General features: G+C 43.3%; 1 protein-coding gene across 2 annotated transcripts in view; it reads right to left on the reverse strand.

Annotated features, from left to right (window-relative positions):
* The window catches only part of KCND3 (potassium voltage-gated channel subfamily D member 3), a 339029-nt gene that overhangs the window by 140442 nt on the left and 175191 nt on the right, over positions 1 to 23396 (reverse strand). The window lies entirely within an intron of this gene.

The following is a 23396-nucleotide window of genomic DNA, read 5'->3' on the forward strand; positions in this document are numbered from 1 at the left end:
ATGATGTGTGATACTAGGGTAATAAAGTGTAAGCAGAAACAGGTCTCTGCTCTCAAAGATCTAACCATCTGAATTTAATCAGAGGGAATATTTTGGTTGAAATTACACATGAAACATAATTACATGTATCTTTCTCTGACCTTTTATTTTAAAAAAAAAAAAAAATATTAAATGCAGCTGTTCCATCAGAATCTGCCTCATGTCATGAAGAACTCTGCATATCTCAAAAGACATATAATGCTGCACCTACAAAAGAAGATTCAATGACATGCATTTTTCAATCTTTATCATTCTTTTTTCTTCATTATCAAAAAATCCTGTGAGTCTGAAATGAAGTGGAAAATGAGATGAGCTGCAATATAGGATATAATTTTCAATCAAGATCATTTCACTTAGAATAGTGACCTCCATATTTCTCTGTACCTGACATGTCAAATTTTCTGCCAAAATGGTGGGTTTTTCCTGGCTCTTGTGCTCTGTTTATGTGTCCTCCTACCTGCCAAGTCCCACCCCAAAACCTATTATTGTCTCCTGGGCTTGCTCTCTCCCCAACGCTACCCAATATTAATACAGAGGATGGTCCCTATTTTGCATCTGTGAAATGCTGGAGAGCTTGGTCACTTATCCTTCCATTTAAATCCTTACACTTGGAAGAAAGTCTCATCAAGAGGGTTACTGTGAAGCAAGATAAAGGTCGCAAAGCACTTTGAATGTTACAAAAGGATAGTGATAATAATAGCTAGCACCAAGATGCTAAGCTTTTGTGCAGTTGTATCTCTCCTTAATGCTATTGTAATGTCACTGCAATGCCAGTGCGACATCATTTGTGACATTGCACTCGCATAGCAGTTGGCGTGCCCTAGGCACTTACAGAATCAGACTGTTAATGAAAATTCTCAGTTTCTTAGGGAGGAAAAATAATCGTCTTCTTTTGATTATGTGTTTCACTTGCTTACCTGCAAAAGCAGAGATTGTAGACTTCTGAGAGAATATCACCTCATGGTGACAAGCACAGTATCCACCACCATACTTTCTAACACCGTGAAAGCATAAAGTGGGATACTGTATGTAAAAAGGGAAGTTCAAAGAAGCCGACCTGGGCTTAGGTACTTTCTAGATAAAGCAGTAGGGGAAAAAGGTCCTGGACTGAATCACTTCAGACCCCAATGAGGAGTATCTTACGACTCAATACTTTACTGCACTGATGTTCAAAGTGGTGCTTTGAGACCCACCGTTGGATCAAAAAATGGGCTATTCCCTCTTAAGGGGTGTGACCCAGTGATTGTGGCGCCACAGGCACCCAGAGGCTTGTCACCCTACCTGGGCAGGGAGGTCAGCAATCCTCAGAGAGGACACAGGAGACCTGTAGCCCCCTCTGCAGGATTCCCCCGAGTGATTTATCGCTCCGATCTGCAGGTTGGAGTGATTTCCAGTTTATCCCTAGTGTCTCTGGTAAACTGGAAGTCACTCCAACCTGCAAAGCAAAGTAATAAATTGCTTGGGGAAGACAGGCAGAGGGGGCTGCAGGCCTCCTGAACCCACAGAACCTCCCACCCCAGCAAGCAAGCATCAGCGGTGCTTTACTGTGAATAAAAAAACCCTGACACAGAGAACTAGCATGTGTGGGAGAAAGTTGGGCTATATTCATACTCTTTGATATCCATGTTTATCTGGACAAGGAACTGTTACACCCAACAAGAAGCTGTCAATTATTCTACCCCAACCTGCATTTTGAAGCTGTGTACTCCATCTCATGTGACGCATTATTTGTTTAAAGAGGTTCTTATTTATAACCTTCCCCCCCCCCCACTAATCCAAGAAATCACAAACTCTAGTCCTTTCTCTTGCTGAGCTGCTTTTAGGATCTGATGCTCAAACTCTCAGAACTCTCAGTGTGTTTCAGGTGGTATCTGAGATGGTCCAGATTTTGGAGAATCGTGTTCTATTTATGGTCCCCTCCTGTGGATAGTTGTGTCCTTTAAAAAAAAATCACACCTTATATAAGATATTCCATTAACTTTGCAGGACAGGTGCTTTGCAAGACCTTCATGTCTGAAAGGTAAGTCAGTGATTCCCTCATGGCAGGCAACTGTTCCAATGCATAGGAAGCACAATTTATCTACTGTTTTATAGCCATGCATTGGAAGGCAGGACCCTGGGGTTCCATCTTTTTCTAGTTATGGAGATGATTTCTACCTTTGCAGAAGTCAATTAGTATCTCTGCACTCCAGTTTACCTATCAAGAAGGTATTCTGAGGGATGAAGCTATTTTGTCAAACATACTGATGCCCTTGACTGCAAAAGGCTGTGTGGGTATATAATTATGATTATGCTTGACTCTGTTCGGCAATAAACCAACACATATTGCACCAAATGCACACATTTACAAATTGCAGAGGAACCAGGATTCATTCTTCCAGTGCATTAAAATGGTATCTCTGTTTTAAAAATATTGTGACCATGATTGCCTATTGTGCAATAAAACAACAACAACAACAACAAAAATGTAGCCTCATTGCTACACTGGGAATGTGCTGTACTATCTTATTAATGATCCCCTCATAAATATGTGCCAAATGAAAAAAGAATGCAAAATAGATCACCATTAATACTATACAATGAAGCTATCTTGCATTTCCCAGAAGCTTTATCAAACTCTATGTTTCTTATTCCTATAATTCTCTTCCTCCATCTGTTTGACCAGAATGCAGAGTAAGCATATCTAGTTGTTGTTTTTTTTAAATCAGCCATGTTCACCAGGAGGCAATTAAGCTATAGGAGTTATGGCATGTGATTGAATACTTGAGGCATCCAAACAATCTTTCACTGTGTTAATTCACCTTAAGTTCAAACTGTGACTGACATATTCCTTTCTGGCATTGTGGGAGAAATAAAATGGGACAGGCCTCCAATACAGAGCTCTGATCTCATAAAGACATCTCTCTCTCTCTCTCTCTCTCTCTCTCATTCTATAACTGAAGTCAAAAGGGAATCTGTATGATCCTATTCATCACTGTAATCACAGAAGAGTACAAGTGATGCTGTTCAGGAACCATCACTATTTTACCCATCAGTCAGAAGGGAATCCAGGCAGCTGTCTGCTCATGTCAGTCTCTAATTTGATCCTTCAGTCCAAAATGATATTTGACATTCCCAACAGCAAAGGCAACAGCATCTCTACATCTGCTCCCTTTAGAGAGCCCTCTGGGTGTAATTTTTCTATAGTATTATAATAGAAAAAAAATCCATAAAACCATTCAAAAGTGTAGGGCTGGAAAACATAGGGGTTTGTACTATGCTTTCAGCCAGTGGAAGCTGCACAGGAACAATTACATACATCTGTGAAATGCTCAGCAGAGGAAACAGCGCTCAAGGCAACCTACCTTAGATACACCCTTCAGCAAGAAGCCTGTACTTCCCAAGGTTGAGTCACAACCTGACACAACTTCCTGGGAGTAGCTCTTCCAGGCAGCTTCACTACCATGTAGGAAGAGTGATGGCAGCTGTGGTCAATTACCTAGGCTCCAGCCTAGTGAGTGCAGTACTGTGAACACTTCCATATTAGAATGTTATCATGATCTCTTAAGGTGCTGTTTCACAGTGCATTCTGCTTCCCAGGAATATATCCACAGCATTATAGGAAGTATTACAGGAAGTAACACTGCATTCCAAAGTTAGGAGTGTTATTGAGAATAAATTCCCTTTTCTGGACACCATCTAGGATGGTGAAGCCTCTTCCAGTAGTATGAAGTCTGACCACTTCCAAAGAATCTTTCTTTCCCTACTTCAAGCAGGCATGGTTGCACCTTCCTGAGGTAGCTTAGAATAAATGCTAGGTAAAGATATAGCAGAACACTGTTGGGAAGTGGGCAGGGTACAATAACTTTGCAGTGTAAAATGTAAAAGCTGTTTGATGTTCTTCAGACATCAGCTTAGGCCTATGCTTTTAAAAAGAGAAAATAAGTTAATAGCCCAATCCTAGGAATGTCTACTCAGAAGCAAGTCCCATTATCGTCAATGGGGTGTGCTCCAAGTATATCTGAATAGGCTATCCTTCATTTTAATGGCAGATGGAACACAGCCATTATTACTCAGTTTTTATTCAGTAGGCGTAGGATGTCCCATAGCTGTTGCCACTATGACAGGACAAAACACTTAAACAACAACAACAACCATTCAAGTGTGCTATCTGTCTGTAATCCCCACACAGTTATGTCCAAATAACTGAATGTAAGATGGCATTTCAGTTTACATCATTTGTGGCTCACAGCCCAAAACCATTCTAATAATTTACCTTGATCATTTTCTGTCATGACCACCACTACTACTAATGTATAAAAATTTGTGGTAGGCAAAGCTCAGTGCTTCCTCGTACCTTTTGCCTGAAGAAAAGTCTTGTGAAATCTGAAGGCCTGCAGGCTTAGCAAGTGCTTCAACAACTACTCAGCTTGTACCGCATCTCTCAGTTTCTGGAACCACCATGTGACCAAACAATCTGTACCAAAAACATCTTTATGAGGTCATTTTTTTTTTCATTTTCAGTCAACAGGTTGATTTATTTATTGACTGAAGTTGATAGATGATGATGATGATATTGCATCAAATGAAGTATGCTCTAGTCCACGAAAGTTGATGCTGAATTAAATGGGTCAGTCTTTAAGATGCTGCAAGATTTTTTGATTTTTTGTCTTTGATAAAGATAACTTATCAAGAGCCTTGATTACAAGAGCCTTGTACTGAATGTGGCTGCAGCTCAGAGAGACATATGTTAAATCGACTGTTCTGTCCTGCCAAGGTGATACCTTGGTATAATGTGATCATGTTAAGGATATGAACACAGGACACTGTCTTATATGGAGTCAGGCCATTGGTTTATCTATCTCAGTATTGTCTACTTTAATTTGCAGCAACTCTCCAGGTCTTTCCCAGCCCTGGTCTTTGAGATATTTTCATAGGAGATTCCAAGGAATAAACCTGGAATTTTAAATGGGTATAGCATATACTCTCTCATTGAGCTATGGCTCCCTATTCCACAGCAAGGATGGTGCTAAAGCTTTTCCATCTTCAGTCTAATTAGTAATATATACCTTAGATTTGTTGTGCCAAACTGCACTTTAATTTTATTTTCTTGTGTCAGATTTTCCTTCTGTACGATGATCTTTGGTTTCAGCACATGGTGTATTGACTGGTTAAGAAGCCAGCAGCATATTGTACCTTCTTTTGCATTTGTAGAATCATTTTCTCAGCCCCAGTCTCAGCCATTTGGAAAGAAGTATCCTGTGCGCTATTGGAAATACTGGACTTGTTGCTGTGGCAGTTTAGAGCCAGCAGAATGAACTCCCAGTGTGCATGAAATGAAATACAAGCTGAAACGCAGGAGTCTATGGTGATGCAAGGCAACACATTCAGTCCAAAATGGTGCAACTCAGAGAGTTCAGTATTCTTGCATTAGGATCACACAGCACTTTGGCTCTCCCTCTGACTGACTGATGTCAAGTCCCTCTGACTGACTGATGGGAAAATTTTGCTGGCACAAAATCTTTGAAAGAAGATATTACTGCAAAAGGTCCTTGTGCCAGCTCTAATCATTCCTGTCCATCCTCAAAACCAAATCTCTTGCTATTATGCCATTCTACTCTCTGCTCCATGCAGACCCATCATAAACCACAACCCCCAGGGTACTAGTTACTGTCTTCAGTTCTGCCTCTTTATCACTCTCCAGAGTAAACCAAGATACAAGCCCAATTAAGATGATTGGGTGAGATCATGCAGATAGGATTGGCTTGGTTCTGAATCCCATTTTCTTCTATGGGTGAAAGCAAATAAGCTGCAATCCAGGATACAGCTGAGAAGAAAAGTGATGTCCCCTGGCCCAGGCTAATATGTGGCAAAATAGGACTGCTGACAAAATATTGCCTTTTTTACAAGTCTGTGGTGCAGTCACATTTGGAACACTGTATACACCTCTGCTCACATACCTCAATAAGGATACTGTAGAGCTAGAAAAAGTGCAAAAGAGGGCAAGCCAAATGATCAGAGGTTTTCCTTAAGAGGAATGCCTACAGTATTTGAGGCTTTTTAGCTTGGAAAAAAGTGATTAAGAGGTGGAATTATGCATGGTGCAGAGAAAGTGGAGAGCTCTTTCTCTCCTTTCCATAGAATACTAGAATACTCATTCAATTAAACTGGTGGGAGATATAAGACAGACAAAAGGAGGCACATAATTCATACAGTACAGAATTAGTTTGTGGAATTTGTTATCACAAGATGTGGTGCTGACCACACCAGATGGTGTTCATGGAGGACAGATCTATCAATGGTCACTGGTCATGATAGCTATACACTACCTCCAGGTTCCGTGGCAGTGTGCTTCTGAATACCAGCTGCCGGTGAGCAATGCCAGGAAAGGGCTTCCTGCTGGGGGCTTCCCAGAAGTGGCTGATGAACAATTGTGGGAAACAGGATGCTGCACTAAATGGCCCTTGGCCTGGTTGGTTGGCAACCTTCAGTCTCGAAAGACTATGGTATAAGCCTACAGCACCCAGTATTCCCAGGCGGTCTCCCATCCAAGTACTAACCAGGCCTGACCCTGCTTAGCTTCCAAGATCAGACAAGATCAGGCATGTGCAGGGTAACAATTGCTGTCTTGGCCTGATCCAGCAGTCTTTTCTTATGCTCTAACTTTTATGTTCCTGGCAAGCAGCCTGTTTCACCAAAATAAAAAATAAAAAAATTGCACTGATAATACCAATATGCTTTCTTGAGAATTCCCTTAAAGGGCTCTGCTCTGCTCAACTTTAGTCTTAAAATTTCAGTGCAAAAAAAAAAAAAAAAAAAATAGAGTCCAGATGGAGTACACTTTTGTGAGTAGAAAGAAAGATTGCAACTGTAGAGCAGCAGTCCTCTGTCCTAAGTGTATGGCTGTTTGTTCCCTGTCTGACTTGCAACATTCATGGCACTGTTACAAAGTTTATGAGAATTGGGGCCCAAAATAAAGTTGTATGCAATGTGGCAAAGTTTAATGAGCAGAAGGTTCAAATGGAACAAGCACAAAGCATTTACAAATCAGAGACGTCACTTTGCACACACATTAGACATTGCAATAGCTTTCAGAATTCTGCAATTTGCTCTTGGCAGTTTAGGGAGAGGGGGCCAAGGCGTGCAAACTAAATCAGATATTTAAATTTTGGCAATTAGCTGCAGAGGGGGTGGTAAAATCTGGTTCAGGATCATGGTGCTGGGGGAGAGGGAATTTGGTCCCTTTCCCTTGTGCCGCTTTTTGAAAGAAAATCATTTTCCCTTCCCAAGTAGCTCTCCACGCTTTAGGCAAAGCTTGTATCTATTCAGTTATGGATCTCTGCTGTCTCATCTAGTTTGGCCATATTTGCCTTCTGTACCTGTCTGCTTCTCTCCTGTGCCTCCTGTTCCACATTTGATCATTAGGTTTTCTCATAAATAAAAGCAGGTTATTGCTTCCTCTGCAACTCACTGGAAGATGTGGGCATTGAGTGTTGCTCAGCCTGACTGCTAGTGAGGAAGAAATTTCCCTTTGATTGAAATGTCTAGAAAAGTAGGGGTCCCCTTGATCAATTTTCCTTGTCTTATGGAAGGGCTTTTGGGCTTGCCCTGAGCATTCTCAGATGAGTTGCTTTGCTAGGGATCTGGAAATTTTGGTGCTTGATGATTTCCCCCCTCCCTGGCACAATGTGGCTTTCTTGCTGAAGTTAACACTTGCTATTGGTCTTTGGGCAGTGTGCTTGTGGCACATGATGGCATAGATTACATAGGTTGAACTGTGGTGGGTGATGGTGATGGGTACATAGGGTGACTTTTGAGGTGGGAAGGGGAATTGGACTGGGTGGCCTTTTGGTAATTCCACTGTCATTCTTGCAGAAATCTGCAGACCCAATTCCCGTTTGGAGACTTTGTGTCTCTCTGTATGCTCGGTTGGAGGAGAACAGCCATGCTTCAAACAGTTGTATTGTGTTCTGAACAGTTCACTTGAAGCTATGTGAGATCTCTGGCAGCTTGTGCTTTGATTCTTGGCAGCCCCTTTCAACTGGGACTTTTACTTTCCTAATGGGTAAATAACAGTGAGTTTGTGAGGTTCTTGGCAGATACTAGAGTCTCTAGTGAGTTATTCCAGCATGTAGCTGCTTTTAGTTCAAAGCTTCTGAGCATCGCTCAGGGAATACACTTGGGAGGATTAAAATATTGCAGTGAGTCTGACCTAGGTTGATTATGGTAAATGGGACAATCACTACTTTACCTGATGGGGATCAGGGATTTGACAAATGAACCTTAATGTTTCTGGGTGGCTCTAGCCTATGCAATGTGACATCCATCAGAGTTTTGGGGTGGGTCAAGAGAACCACACTGATTACTTTTCATGGAATTGCTCTGTTCCTATACAAAGTATATAAATTCATGTGATTTCTTTGTTCATATACAAAGTATGGATCTGACAATGAAAGTACGAGCAGTGCTCAAGTCTGCCATCCCAAGTCTCATATTCTTTCTCTCTCTCTCTGTCATTCCTGTCACTTTCCTCCATTCCTAGCTCACAGAACTGGTAAGAAAAGGCAGTAGAGAAACTAGCAGCAGGGATAGATGAGATATAGAAAGGGTCAGCACCATTTCTGTGCACTCTTGTTGTTTAATTAAGATGCCTTGCATTATATGTGGACAGGACAAGTATATAAACAAACCCTGTTAGGTCTAGCTTTGCCCAGACAGAGAGATCCAAACAGTGGGGAGCCAGTTCTGACATCTGAAATTTTTGAGACATTGTAATTGCTCAGGTTTGAGCTGGGCAGAGCTTAAGCATCCCTTAGGGGAGTGGTTCTCAGACTTTTTAAGTGAGGACCCACTTTCTAGAATGACAGTCTGTCGGGACCCACCGGAAGTGATGTCATTAACCTATCCTAGGCTGCAGTCCTATCCCCACTTACCCAGGTGTAAGCCCCATTGACTAACATGGTTAAAAGCATATACATTGTAGCCTGTTAAAAGTAATCTCCCCAAATGCAGTAACATACCATGTTGGCATCAAGTCTAATATACTAAAAATAAAAAATTGAAATGAATGGGGACCCACCTGAAATTGGCTCGTGACCCACCTAGTAGGTCCCAACCCACAGTTTGAGAAACAGTGCCTTAGGGAGAAACTGCTCTCCCTGGGGACCTGATTCTGGAGTAGTACCCTCAATGCCTGCTCTTAGAGGGTCATGCATTTGCCTTGAGGATGCTCTTGATGTGTATTTGTAAAAAAAATTACAGAAACATCATACATCTCCAGTGCACTCCCATCCAAAGAGAACCAAACCTGGTAGTGTTGCTCCTGGAGCTCCTTAGTAGCTCCAGGAGCTACTTGGTACTCAGAAGTACCAAGCAGTATTTTCAGGACACTGAGGGACCAATCCTATCCAGCAACAATGTGCTGGATGCAGGGCTGCCAGAACAATCTGTATCAAGCACACCATCCAGGGATCAGGCTGGTGAGGAGAGGTAAGAAGTGAAATACTTGCCTTCTTGGCCACCATGTAGTCCCCAATGGGACTCTTCAGATCTATACCATCTCTTTTGATGGCATAGTTCTAAGGACTCTTGTAGGGGTGGGGCAAATGGGACAGGGGTTTGGGATATGGTGAACACGGCTGCCACCATGATCCACCCATTTTATGCCCTGATATATCCTTCTGCTAGCAGAACCCCACTGGCAGTCAGTCTGCACCATTTTGCCAGAGGAATACAAAAAGTAGCTTCCTGGCTACTGTACCAGTGGCCATGCAGTAAACGGTGGCTATGCAGCAGTCACTGGCAGAGAGCCTGCCACAATGGCAGGACCCCCATTGCACCAGAGTACCTGTACTGGCACAATCAGGAGACAGGATTAGGCCACAAGACAAGTCAGGCTACAATCCTAACCACACTTTCCTGAGAGTAGGCCCCACTGAACAAAATAGGACTTACTACTGAATAGACCTGGTTAGGATTGTGCCCTCAGTTACAGTAAACATTAAAGCAAGCAAATGAACCATCAGAGATGCAGGCATAACAACACTAGCCTTCTGAAGCAACTCCCTCTGATTTTTGCACACCTGAGTTTCTCTCCATTAAGGATGTTGGAAGGGAGAACTATGGCAGGCTGTACCATGTTCAAGGTGAAAAATGGTAGTACTATACTGTGTTGTTATACTGCCACAGTCTGTAGATCTGCAGCAGTTCATACCGTTCTGTACCACTTCCTTCCAGAAGACCAAAGACACGGCAGCGCCTGGTAAGAATAATGCATATGGGTCAGGGCCTAGGAGAGGGAGGTAAAGGGGGTAATTTGTACCTGGGCCCAGGGTCAGAAAGGGGGCCCTGGAGCCAAAGGAGGGGGCCCAGAAATTTCCTGGGATCTGACATTTTCCGATCTCACCCAAACTCACTGCCTGCATGGGCTGCACATGGCACATGATGGTAACTACTGCCAGAAGCCATATACACCAGGCCCAGGAATGTGTACATTCCTTAACAGTGTCTCATCTGGGAGGATGCTGGCCTGCTCCAGGAGCTCTTTGGCTTGCGCATCTGCTTGCCATGAAGCAGTGTAGAGGAGCTCAGGGACACGGCTGCAAGACTACAGCTGCTGCAGAAGTGCTGCCCACCTCCAGTGCCACCCCCCAGCCTGTTTCACCCCCTCCCTCTTTGGGAAGGGGCCCAAAAGAAACTTTGTACCCCCTGATACAATTCCTCTTGGAGGTCCTGATATGGGTAGTTCTTCCAACCAAGCTGGGAGCCTGGATGTGGTGCTTCCATCATTGTCCATGTAACAGTAACCTGCTGGAGAGAAACTTTTGTACTCCCCTTTATTGCTTGCTCCTCCAACCTGCTTATTCAGTGCTCCTTCTTTCCCTGGGTTCAGGGTTGCCTGAGGGTTGCCAAATTCACCACTGATGATTCCTGACACTATACACAATATCTACAGAGAGATATTTCTGAAGTATTTCCCTTTAGGGTATTGTAGAAGTGGAAAAAGCTTCACCTGTCATAATTCTGCCTCCTATTTTCATAAAAGACACAAAATCCCTGTCCCATAATGAAACTGAAGAGCATAAGAAGAGAAGCAATAGTCAGATTAGGACTGAATCAGAAAGTTTATCCTTGTGAGTCATGCACAGCCTACAAGCTTATGGGATAAAAATTATGAACATTTTGATTTAAAATATTTCTCAGGAAACAGAGTGCTTTTTCTCCAGAGAGAAATTTCTGGAAATCCATTCCTAGAGTTTTTATATTTCTGATATTGTGTGTGTGTGTCCCTCTTTTATGGCCCCCTGTAATGAAAGTAGCAATTCTACTTTACAACCCATGGTGTGGCTTACCCAACTGCATAAATGATCAAAGTGGCCACTTGGAGTGGCGAAATTTTTAGGCAATTCAATGCAACAGCATGTTCCCCTGAAGGTGCATCCCAGAGTCCCTTGCAATGCCAGTGACGATCCTTCAGGCCAGTCAGAATCAGACCAGAATGCAGTCAGGTCTGAAGGTTATTCAAAAGTTTTATTTTTATGTCTCCCACTTTTCGCACCAAAAGGCACAGACGATAAGACTGCAATTCACCTGAACTGGTTTATCTCGGTTTCACTGATGCTCCCAACTGCCAGAGAGGCCCAGAAGAAACCAAAAATAACTCAGTGCAGGTCATCTTGCAGGGAGTCAGAGAAGCAGTCAGAGAGGATCTTAATAAAGATGGCCTGAAGGTTTGAAATTCCCCTTCCCTCTTTTAAAGCAGCTTTTCCATGCCTACTGCTCCATTTGTCCTATTATCCTTGCTATCACGTGAACTATACGGCAAGCAACCCATCTTCAACTCCTCCTTGCTTGGATGTGTGGCATCTATATATGTATGCAGCCATTTCATAAGATGGCAGGTGGGCAGCTATTACTGCAGTAGTACCTAGTGGTGCCAGCTATCCTAGGGTGCTCTCTCTTGTCCATTACCTTCTCATCCATCTCTTTCATGCCCATCTTAATCTCACCTGTCTCCTTTTCTTATGTCTGCCTTTTCTGTTCTTTCTCCATCTTTCACATTTGCTTGAATGTCTGTCTCTTCCCCCACCTTCTCCCTGGTGCACTATTTGTGGCAAGGCTTCACCAACCCAAGCATAGCACATTGTAAGAAACGGAAGCGTTTCACAGTAATCATCCAATTAAAAAGAAAGGTTGCTCAGCATGCGGCCATTGTATGAACCACACTTTCAACAAATATCAAGGCACATGATGCACTGAGTATGGAAACCTTTCTAACAATGTGAACCAGACAGATAACATTTCATTTCATTTTTTTTTAAAAGGTGGCGCAAGTCCAAGGAGAGCCATTGGGGCTGCGGTGGTTTACCCGGGAGTAAGGGGAAGAGTTTCCCCTTGCTTCTGGCTGAGCCACTTTGGGCCCTGGCCCCTATCTTGTGCTGGATACAGTGTAGGCCTCCTGGCCTGCCTGTTCCAGCGCAAGATAGGATTGCGCTGTTAACTATTAGCTTTGTCTTGTTTGAACTGGCTTTTGGATGCACTGTTTCTCAGAGCCAACAGATAATCTGTGTAAGAAGTGAAAAAAGTTAAGAAGAATACAATACATTTAGAACAGAATATTTTGCTGCAGAGTGATTCACTTAGAGATGAGTATTTTATGTTGCTGCTCTTGGTTTGGTTTTAGAAGAATTCATTTGGTATGTATGTGTCATCTTATACAAATCAGGATCTGTCACTGCCTATTGTGTCAAGGGGGTTTAGACTCTCTTCTGCTCGCTCTGAAAAGATGCGAATCTCCATTTTCAGAGATTACCACTGGAAGTTGATCTTGACATCGCACATTTCCAACCATCACAATGCGGTGCATTACAAGTGCAAAGTACAGGAAGAGATTATAGTCCTCCCAAAGAGGCAAAAACAGCACCCTGACCTTATGCAGGCTTCCATGTACCTGCAGGCAGAGGATGCAACATTCAGGTTCATGCTTTACAGGTGTCAAGAAGCTTAACATAAGGATGAACACATGAACCTGCCCTATAACGAGTCACACTATTGGTTTCTTTAGCTCAGTACTGGAGTTTGAAACAAAGCCCATAGTTCCATTTGGAGTCATCATCACAGATTGAACTTGAGAACCTTCAGTATGCAAAACATGTGCTCTGCCACTGAGTTATGGTTCTTCTCCAACCCCAAACTTTTCCTATCCAGCTGCATATCACCATGTACTTTTGTACTACATTGCAGAGAGTGGGAAAATAAGGCAAAATCATGGGCCAGAAACCCTGAAATCAAGACTCAAATTATCTTAGAAGATCACTGTAGAAGTGAACAGCCAAAAGATACACAGACAGTGGCATCACTAGGGTTGGTATTACCCAGTGTGGTAACTCATGATGTCACCCCCATTAACTTAATGTATTAAATATATAACAGAACAAGTCACCCAATAAATCAGTGATCAATTAAAACCAGTGGCCAACTTGAAGATACTGACACAACTGAATATGAGTTCTAGTATTAGTGGAATGAAATTAGTGGAATGGAAATGAGCACATTACTTGTGCCGAATTATGTCATAATAACATCTCATTGGCTCTAAGAACAATCAGTCTCATTGGTCTTTAATATGAATTAAAGAAATTCACTTTTTGTTACATAAGGCAGTTGTGTTTTCTTTTCTTTCTTTTTTTTTGGTTCTTTGGCCATAACTTTTGATAGAATACAGATAATTCAACATGGTTTGTTTCATTACATTCTGCATTGAATTATATTTTTCATTAAATATAATTTTATGGCATTATTCTAAAAGAAGACTGAAGTTATGAACCATTAAACTTCATATATACAAGTTTTCCAAAAAGTTTCCACAATTTTGGCCACAAGTGGTATCAACCTCCCCCCACCCCCCCGGGTGTCATTGACTGTGTTCTGCACCCCACTAGTATTGCCACTGTACACTGAATTAACGTATTTGGTTAAATGCTTGTGTCTGAAGTTGGGTTTTGAAAGTTGCATAGCAATGAACAAGGGATTTGCATCACTCACCATCAGGAGAGTCTCCTTCCATGGCTACTCTATTTTGTTTGGTTGCAATGAATAAAATATAGTGTAGCCTGTGCACTTCCTTGCAGACCATAGTAAGATACACAGGCTCCTGATGTTTTATTTATGCAACCATAACATTAATCTAATTCTTCACTCACTTGAAAAGTTCTAGTCTTCCTCCCTTTCTTACATATTGTTTCATTTTTTTTCTCTTTCCCTTAATATTACACTTGATAATGAGTGTAGACTGAGATACTTGGCTATCTGCATAATATTATTAATGTTTACTTGGAAATTAGTTTCACTGAGCTCAATTGGAGTTTTCTTCACTGAGTTTTACTCAGTGGAGTAAAAGTGTATAGAATTGCAGCCCATGTGTTTGGGTTAAGGTGCAGCAATGCTGAGATCAGGGATTCCCAAAGCTCATGCAACTGTGCGGAGCGCATTTTGGGGGGGGGGGGGGTAACTGGAATCAGTTTGCTTTCTTGATTACTTAATTACAGTAAATAATTTATCAGGTTGAAATAGTGGCAGTTATGTAACCTTGCAAAACAAAGGTTGAATTCTCACAGAATTCTACTCTTACCTGAAGATGAGCCTGCCTTAACCACAGTGAACTCTCTCCAGGCTACTACATCTAGACTGATTTCTATAGCACATGGAAGGCATAGGCAGTTACATGTGCTGCAATGTCTCTGTACCGAATGTGATCAATGACTGACTATGTTGTACTTGCATGACAGCCACATGCAAAGATGATAATGGCCATAGAGCACATTGATGGTGCTGTCTTGGCATTCCTTTCGTAAGTGGCTAACCTGCAGGTGCAACCACATGACCAGTGGATGTCCCCAGTGCATTTGGCCACAGTGGCGGTGAAAATGGAAGATAAAAGGTCCAAGAATATAGCTGTGTGCATCATCTGGGCTAAGACTCTGGCAGAATTCACCAGCTGGCTTTGTTTGAACCATCTCTCTGAGACAGTAATGGGAACAGCAGGAAGTTTTTCCAAACCCAAATTACAATCAAACAACATTTGACATCACCAAGAATCTATTTTTAGACAGTGTTGTTTCTTTATATGAACGGAACGGTGCTTGGGGCATGCAGAAAGAGGAAATGGATGCTGTGATAGTGTTGCATTAAACATTACTTGCTTACTTCAATCATCTTAGCTCTTGCATTTTATTTCCAAGTCACTGATTTTATTTAAATCCAAAAATAAGTGTAATACATTTGATTTCATTTTTTTTTTTTAAAAAACCACTAACTGAGAACACAGATAGCAAGAAATGAGTAAGTAGTAGTAAAATTAATCATGTTTTGAGTTTCGCATCAAGGCTATTTTGACAGATGTGCACTGGCTGCTTTCCTTTCCTAATCACTGAATTTTTGCACAAGTATTGGATGAACAAAGTTTGTTTGTTTGGAGCCAACAGAGTGGATACTGATGCAAGGAGGAGGTTGAAATGCCAGTTTTCCAAAATCAGAGCCGAATCAATTGAAAGCAAGCCAGTAAGTCCTCAGAGAAATTTTACTGAGCGGAGATGCCAGCAAAGAATATGCATTGGTTAGAGGAGGTGGTACCTTGCAAAGAAAACATGATTAAAGCCAAGGGAGTGGCAAGTACATGTGAGACTCAATATAGGCGCAATGCCCAGTTTATACAATTGCTCCCACTAGGGTAAATGGGACAACTAATAAAACTTGACATTTGCCCTATGAATTGCAGGTGTAAAGTGGGTAAATATCAAGATTTTTTTTTTTTAAGATGCATTTTTATGCTAATCAGTTTTATGAGATGCATCCACACAGGTGTAAAAGCTATCAGATCATTAACAAGTGGTTGTGCTGCATAGCACAGTCAACTTGGAAAATTGCCTATATAAAAGATGATGTGTCTGCCATTTGGAAAACTGCCCACCCAACTTGGTGGATGATATAAGGCATCATCCATACTAATGGCTGGGTATATCTGATGGACCCATGTGCATAGTTAAGTCTTTCCATCCCTGTCAAGCAAGGCAAAGGCTCACATTTTGATGAAGGCACTTCTGTTTCATTTCAGCTCAAGGGACCAAGATTCTGGCACCACTGGCTTCTTCAGGTAAGGTGAATAAAATTTATGACTGAAACCCTAGAGAGCTGCTGTCAGTCCATGTCAGCAGTATGAGGCAAGGTGGACCAATGTTCTGACTCAGGGTAAGGTAGCTTCCTAAGTTGCTGTGAAAGGAGACATCCATCCGTTTTGCCAGCATGGCAGGCATAAAAGAGGCTTCTTCATCACTTTCACCAAAGCCAGACTTCAGATGCGAAGGTCCTTGCTTTGTTTTCTGACAAGTTTTCCCTCTTTTATGGAGTGGGGTGACAGGTTCCTGAATGGTTGGGGCTGCAGGATTTGTGGAAGTTTGTGATCATGCATTGAATAGGTCTACAGTGTTCTGCCAGGTGATCTCAGGGACTGTGAGACTGCCCTGTCTAACAAGGTGCTCTTGAAATCTTGCTTAGGCTTTTGGTAGAGATTGTGGTATCAGATGAGCTGCCTTAAGAACTAGGACACTTCACATGAGCAGAGCTGACACAAGATATTTTGGTGCCTGACAAAGAAAAAGCAACATTTGGGATGCCACCTGAGACAGGCTGCCTCACTCTGGGTAATGGCAGAGACTGCCAGTAAGGTGCCATAGCTATAGGTGATGGAGCAATAGCTCTGTGGCAGACCACCTGGTTTGCATGCAGAAGGTCTGAGGTACAATCTCTGGCATTTCTAAGTAGCCCTGAAGGCCTGGAGAGCCACTGCCAGTTGGCACTAAATGGACTGATTGTCTAAATATAGGCAGCTTTACATGTTTAAAGCCTGGAACAGGAGATGCAAGGACTGAAATTCTCCCTTGCCCCTTTATGTCTCTATCCATACAAAAATCCATGGGTAATTAACTCTGGCATGCAAGGGGTCCTGGCATGGTGCCGTAAAAACTTATCTGGGGGCTATGCCTGGCTCAAGGTCACATGCGGCCTCCTAACCACCTCTGAAGCCTCCAACTTTATGCCGGCAATTTCCAGTACTGTTCAGGAAGTCCTCTGAGGCCCTCCAGCCATGGACTCCGCATCAGCGGGTACTCAAATGCCAAGCCCATGTATAAGCAGGACTGACTGTATTTGAATTGATATTGGTGAAGTGCTTTACTCAAGACATTTTGGTCACTAGATCAATGCAATATTTCTAACAGACTAGACAAGAAGAAAAGGCTAGATTGGAAGGGTTAGGTTGCAATCCTATGCATGTTTATCTGGCTGTAGTTCCCATCAAAGTGAATAGGACTTGCTTCTGACTAGAAACATATAGTACCGTGCTGCAAGTCTGTTATGCTTTTAAACAATACCAACATTATGAAAGGGGTAGCAGTTGGCTGATCTCCGGAACTCACTGCTGCAGGATATGCTACTCATCAAAACAAACGCATGGAAATCTTCCAGACACATCAGAAAGCATCACTGGGATAAATGAATCAAGTCACATGATGATTTTGTGTTTAATGTTATTTGTAAGCCACCTTGATAATTTATTAATAAAATGGAATATGAGTTCCTAAAACAAACATGCATTTAGAAATCAGTGGTTAGCATGTAGTACAGTGCCCCCCCCCCATATCCGCAGATCCCGTATCCTGTATTCATGGAGTCAGTGATCCATGAATCAGGTCCGGGGGGGCCCCCAGCGCATACACCCCTGTGTGAGCCCCCGCTGGAGGTGAGGGGAGTTCCACTCCTTCTAGGGCTTCCCTGGACCTCCCAAAGCCTTATTAGGCACTAAAAATGTCACTTCAGGTTTCTCCATGAAAATGGAAGTTGCATTTTTTTGCCTGCTGAACTCAGAAGCCCTCCCAGAGCCTCCCACATTTTCAGTTTCAGCTATCCATGGGGATTCCAGAACTCTCAAGGATAAGGGGACATGCCTGTATTAATAGACAAAAGACACAAGTGCCTCCTTTCTTAGCAGTCCATGTCCTCATTGTGTTGCACAACAGCCAAGTGTTTATATGTCCTGGGCAGGGGCCTAGGGTGTGAACTGTAGCTTTCCACTCTTGCTTTCATCTCTCACTGAGCCTCTCCCAAGGAATGCCCCCGGCATTTGTTTAGTGCCATGTGAAATGTTCTGTCTCTCTTGGCTTGGCTGCTCAAGATCTAGGCCACTGAACGGTTCACCAGAGAAATGTTTGTTCTTGAACACTCCGGAGCCCTGGGTGACCTACTTGCAGTTTTCGTCTTGCCTCAGATCAGCAGGAAAGGGGTTGGAGAAGCAGAAGTATGTGTAATCTCTTCTCAAGCATGGTATTTGGGGGAAAGAATGACAAGAAGAATGCTCCTAGTAGAGTATGTTAATAAGCAGCATGTGGCTGGCTATTGTTGCCTGGAAAGCTGAACATGAGTAAGAGATTCTCTCACCCACCGACCCAGAGGAGGGGTGTGTGTGGGGGGGGGGGAGCAGATGCACAGAAGGATAGAGACATGGTAGTATATCAGTCAGGGTTGCGTGTAGGATCTGGAGTAGCTCCAAGCAAACCACTGGTTCCAACAACGTCTGGAGTTCATCTGAGCCCTTATGCACTACTCCTGGGTCTGACTATCCCTCCCAGGCTCCACCTCCTTCCTGAGCAGTGGAGATTCTCAAAGGGGTAGACCTATAGTTGAGCATGTAGTGTTCCACTTCCTGTTTGTAAATCCCTGCCTGGTGTGTTGCCATTAGTGAGCAGTTACTGGGGGAACATGAGACCCAGAGATGAATTTTTCTTATCGGAATCAAGTTTCAGGAGTGGCATGACAACAGCTGTAGGGAAGGGATATGTGGATAAGAGATGGTTGTGGCATGGAGGGGGAGGGGATTTAATCCTTTGCCTCTGCCATGGCCCCAGTCAAGATCAGAGGCCCTCACAGCAGCCATTGGCACAATGTCATCTTATTTCCCAGAGCAAACAACAGCTATGAGATTCCAGATCCAAACTGGGACAATGGTGAGGACAAAGGGTTAAACCCCGTCACCTTGTCCCCATGCCCAAGTCAGAATCCTGATCCCCCCTCCCCTGCGGCTGCTCTTTAGGTGACAAAATTGAAGCACTCAGCTTGTTTTCCTCCATGGAACCTATTCACAGAAGACAGCATGACAGTAGATCAGATCTTGTCAGAAGGCTGACTGGGAACTATATATAATGCAAGTCACCTGAGCAGTTTAGAGGCCGGATGTAAAGGTCATGAAATAAATACAAGAATGAATAAATATTTTCCCATTTTACACAACAGGCATTGCAGAGTAAGTACTGGAGTAGTTCCTTAAGTGAGACTGCAGCTGTCAACCTGCTTCAAGAAACCTTAATAATAATAATAATAATAATAATAATAATAATAATAGTAAAAAACTTTATTTATACCCTGCCCTTCTCCCCAAAGGGACCCAGCGGATTAAACCTTAGCGGATTACTTGCTTTACAGCCCAATCCTATGCATGTCTAGTCAGAAGTAAGTCCCATTATAGTCAATGGGGCTTACTCCCAGGTAAGTATGGATAGGATTGCAGCCTTAGTTAATTAACTGATCGATTAAATCTTCATTTATTTGCATAAAAGAAAAAAAACACAACCCCAGCTCTAGACAAAAGAGCATGCTTTGTTTTTGGTTATACACCCATGTGTCATAGCATATATGGCCTTATAAGGGGTGGTCACCTTTCTTACATGGGAAGAAATGGCTCTTTTTATTTGCTGCTCACTATTTTTAAAAATACAGTACTCATATAAGAACATATGCTGACTGATTAGCTTTCCTTCATGTACTGCCCAATCCTATCCCCTGCCAAACTGAAGCATGCAGCCGCGCCATGGATCCATTATTCCCCCCTCCCCACCCCCTGCCAGTGGTGTACCCAACCACTGCCAATGTATATCTGGCAGTGGTTGGGTACACCAATGGCCCACGTGTGTGTTTGCCAGCCATTCACACTGGTAGCCCCGTTGCTTGTGCCATCTAGTTCCTTGAGTGGAAGGTGCCCATAGGATTGGGCCCTATGTGTTTTTAATAAATTAACCTAACCAATTAATTAACTGGATGCTGAAGCTTTCATAGACTTGGGATTTGGGGATCTCACAAGATCAATATCCCTTTCAGAGCTGCCCATGGACACATTAATGCTGTCAATACTAATACTCCCATGACATTACTTCTTATAAATTGTATTGATTTTTATAGTAATGCCTCTGGACATATTTCAAGGTCAGACTATCTGCAGGGAAGCTTCCTGGATTGGTGGCATACAGCGCTACACTGTGTGCACACGGACTACCTAAAAGATCAGAAACTATAAAAACTATGGAGCAATGGGGTCATGCAACCATATAATTTTCCTCTAACTAAAATTGCTTGGGGCTCAAATTCTTTATTTGATAAAGGGCCCAATCCTATCCAACTTTCCAGCACCAATGCAGCTCCAAGTGATAGAGGATGATTTGCAATGGTTCCTACCAAACACAGTTTTGAGCTCATATTAGAGACTACTCTGTGGTGCTGACTGCAGTGAAGATGGTTTTTTTTTTTAATTCTTCTATCACCATTATGTCTGTAGAGAGCCATCCTGCTAGACATTCACATGTAGTCTGGGGCGAGCTTCATCTGGACCTTCAAGGAGGTGTGTATGGTTGCTCATGGTGATGAATTTGCTAGGCACTTAAAGGATAAAATAGCATGCATCCTTCGTGACGGACTCCATGTTAACAGTATGTACTGATATCTTCTTGACATCTGTTGGTTCCATTGGTTTGGATTCTTTCTCACCCTGTACAACCTGATGATGTAGGTCGGATCCTTTGGAGTGTCAGGCCAACTGATTGCAGTTTAGCCCTTGCCTGGTGTGGCTTATGAGATCTGCTGGGGTAGTAGTGGTCTGGTTGAGTGGATGGAGAGGATGGTTAACATACGGCTTGAGGAAGGGGCTGCTATCAGTGGTAATGAAAATGAAAGGGGTGCACCCTTCCTAAAGAAGTGCTCCCTATATCTCACCACACCGGATAATTTCCACTAGTTTCAAACCTCCCCTTCCTGGGCAGGGTGATTGAATGGGTGGTGGTAGCTCCAGAAGGTCCTGGATTAAATGGGTTATCTGAATCCCTTTCAGTCCAGCATCAGGCTAGACTTTGATGGCCCTGGTTCCCAGTGAATTACGTACATGGGGAGTGCATCTGTGTTGGTCTTGCTGAAGTTCTCAGTGGTTGTTAACAACATTGATCATGGTGGCTTTCTGGGGCAGTTGGTTGAGTTGGGGCTTGGAAGTACTGCTGTTCAGTGGTTCTGCTTCTTCTTGGCCAATAGGTTCCAGAAGGTGGTGCTGGGGAATGCCTGTTCAATACCCTGGCTGCCCTTGGTATGTGGGATGCTGCGAGGTCTCACTTGTTCCCCATGTTGTTTAACATTGACATGAAACCTCTGGGAGAGGTCATCCAGGAATGTGCCTGGTGAGAATCCTGTCCTACATTTACATTTAAAACTGTAGTGCAATGCAACACACATTCACTATAGTGTGCGTGTACATAAAAGACCTGTAGTTAGTATCTCTATTCACCCCAGCATGCTGTCTTCTAGGTGATATTTACTAATGTATCATCTGCATATTTTTCGACTGTGATCCCTTTTGGGACAGGAAATCATTTGGTTATTTGAATTGCTCTTTAAACTGCTTTGTGAACTTTTTGTTGACAAGGGGTATATAAATATTCTTAATAATAATAAAAATACTAATAGTGCTAGTAATAATACATTCTGAGCTGCTTATGCTGTAGATGCTGCAAATGTATTTTCATTCTGCGTGTCCATGCTAGTGCAGCCACAGTACATGAAGTCGTCCTCAGTCCAAGACAATTTGTCCCACACATGGAAACTGCCAGAATTTTGTGAATATCTCTAAGAAAAACATTTGTGCACTTCCAAAGAATGTACTATATTCTGCCAATGTGTTACAAGTTTATTTCTAAACTTTCCCCTCTTCCTAGCTAAGAGTTGAACTGCATCAGTATGCTTAATTAAATGTTAATCACATAAGATAAGGCTGAAATTGACTATCCAGGCTGTCTAATCTTTCCAGGTGACCCCAGTGAGTGAACCCATTTGTGTTTTACCTCCCGTGCCCTTAAGTTGAGACTTAGCTTCTGTGACCTCCCTTGGCAAAATCTTCCATTGTTAATTAAAAGTTGCAAAACTTGACCTCCTGTTACATGTTTATTAATGCCCCTCTTGTAGTCCGTTACTTGGAGAGTTTACAGTTACAGGGTATGCGGATGTTATTTATCTTCCCTAGAAATAACAGATATTGCTGCTGTCCACTTCCATGATCTCATAAAGTTGCCCAGAAGAATACACACCCAACAGGACTGGCCAAAGATCGACCACAGCAACCAACCTAAGGTAATGTGTCAACTATCACCCCCACTACTGTGCACCCGGTCAGCCCCCACCACCTCCTTCTACTCCTTCTTCTGCTCTACTCTACTTCTACTCTACTTCAAAAAAAGGGGGGAAGAGACTGGGAGAGATGTTCTGTTCTCTGCCACACTTTCTCTTCCGTTCTGCAATTCCTTTTGGAATCCAGGGAGAAGAAGGAGAAGGAAGAGCAAAGTCAGGTGGACCGAGAGCCCAATCCTGAGCTCAGCGCACCGGCTTCTCATCAGCGCACACTGTTGCAAACATGCCGTAAGGCAAGTTTGCGAGGCTTACCGCCAGGCCAGCACCCATGCTATTCCAGTGCTGGCTGGCGTGGGCCTAGTGTCATGCAGGTGCCCATCTTCTGCCACTTGGCAGTTGCACAGACCGCTGAGCCATGGCACGGTAAGCGGGGGCAGGGAAGGGGCGAGGAGGAGGCTTTCTGGGGAGGGGGGAGGCAGGTGAAAGGCAGAGAGAGGGTGGGGAGGAGGCATGACAGGGAGGCAGGAGGCGGGGAGAGGACAGGCGGGAGGTGTGCCGGGGGAGGGAGGGGGCGGGTTCAGTGGAGCACTGCTGCACCGGATCCTGCGCGTTCGTGTGGAGTTTGGCACCCTACACGAATGCCTTTACCTTACCGCCAACCTTTTGGTTGGCTGTAACTTGAGTAGCCCAATTGCAGGGCTACTTCCCTTACCCAGGAGAAGGGGACGAAAATCCTTTTTTCCTGAGATGCCGCCCGCGGTAGCCCGAAGAGCGCAGGATCTGGTAGCAGCCATTTTCTGTGCCGCCGAAGCTGCACGCCCCGGACAGCTCAGGATTGGGCTGCCCAGCAGTTGTCACTCTCAGTCAACTTCCTAAGGCAACCATTTCAGATA

Source organism: Tiliqua scincoides, chromosome 4 (genome assembly GCF_035046505.1).
Source record: "Tiliqua scincoides isolate rTilSci1 chromosome 4, rTilSci1.hap2, whole genome shotgun sequence".
Lineage (NCBI taxonomy): Eukaryota > Metazoa > Chordata > Lepidosauria > Squamata > Scincidae > Tiliqua > Tiliqua scincoides.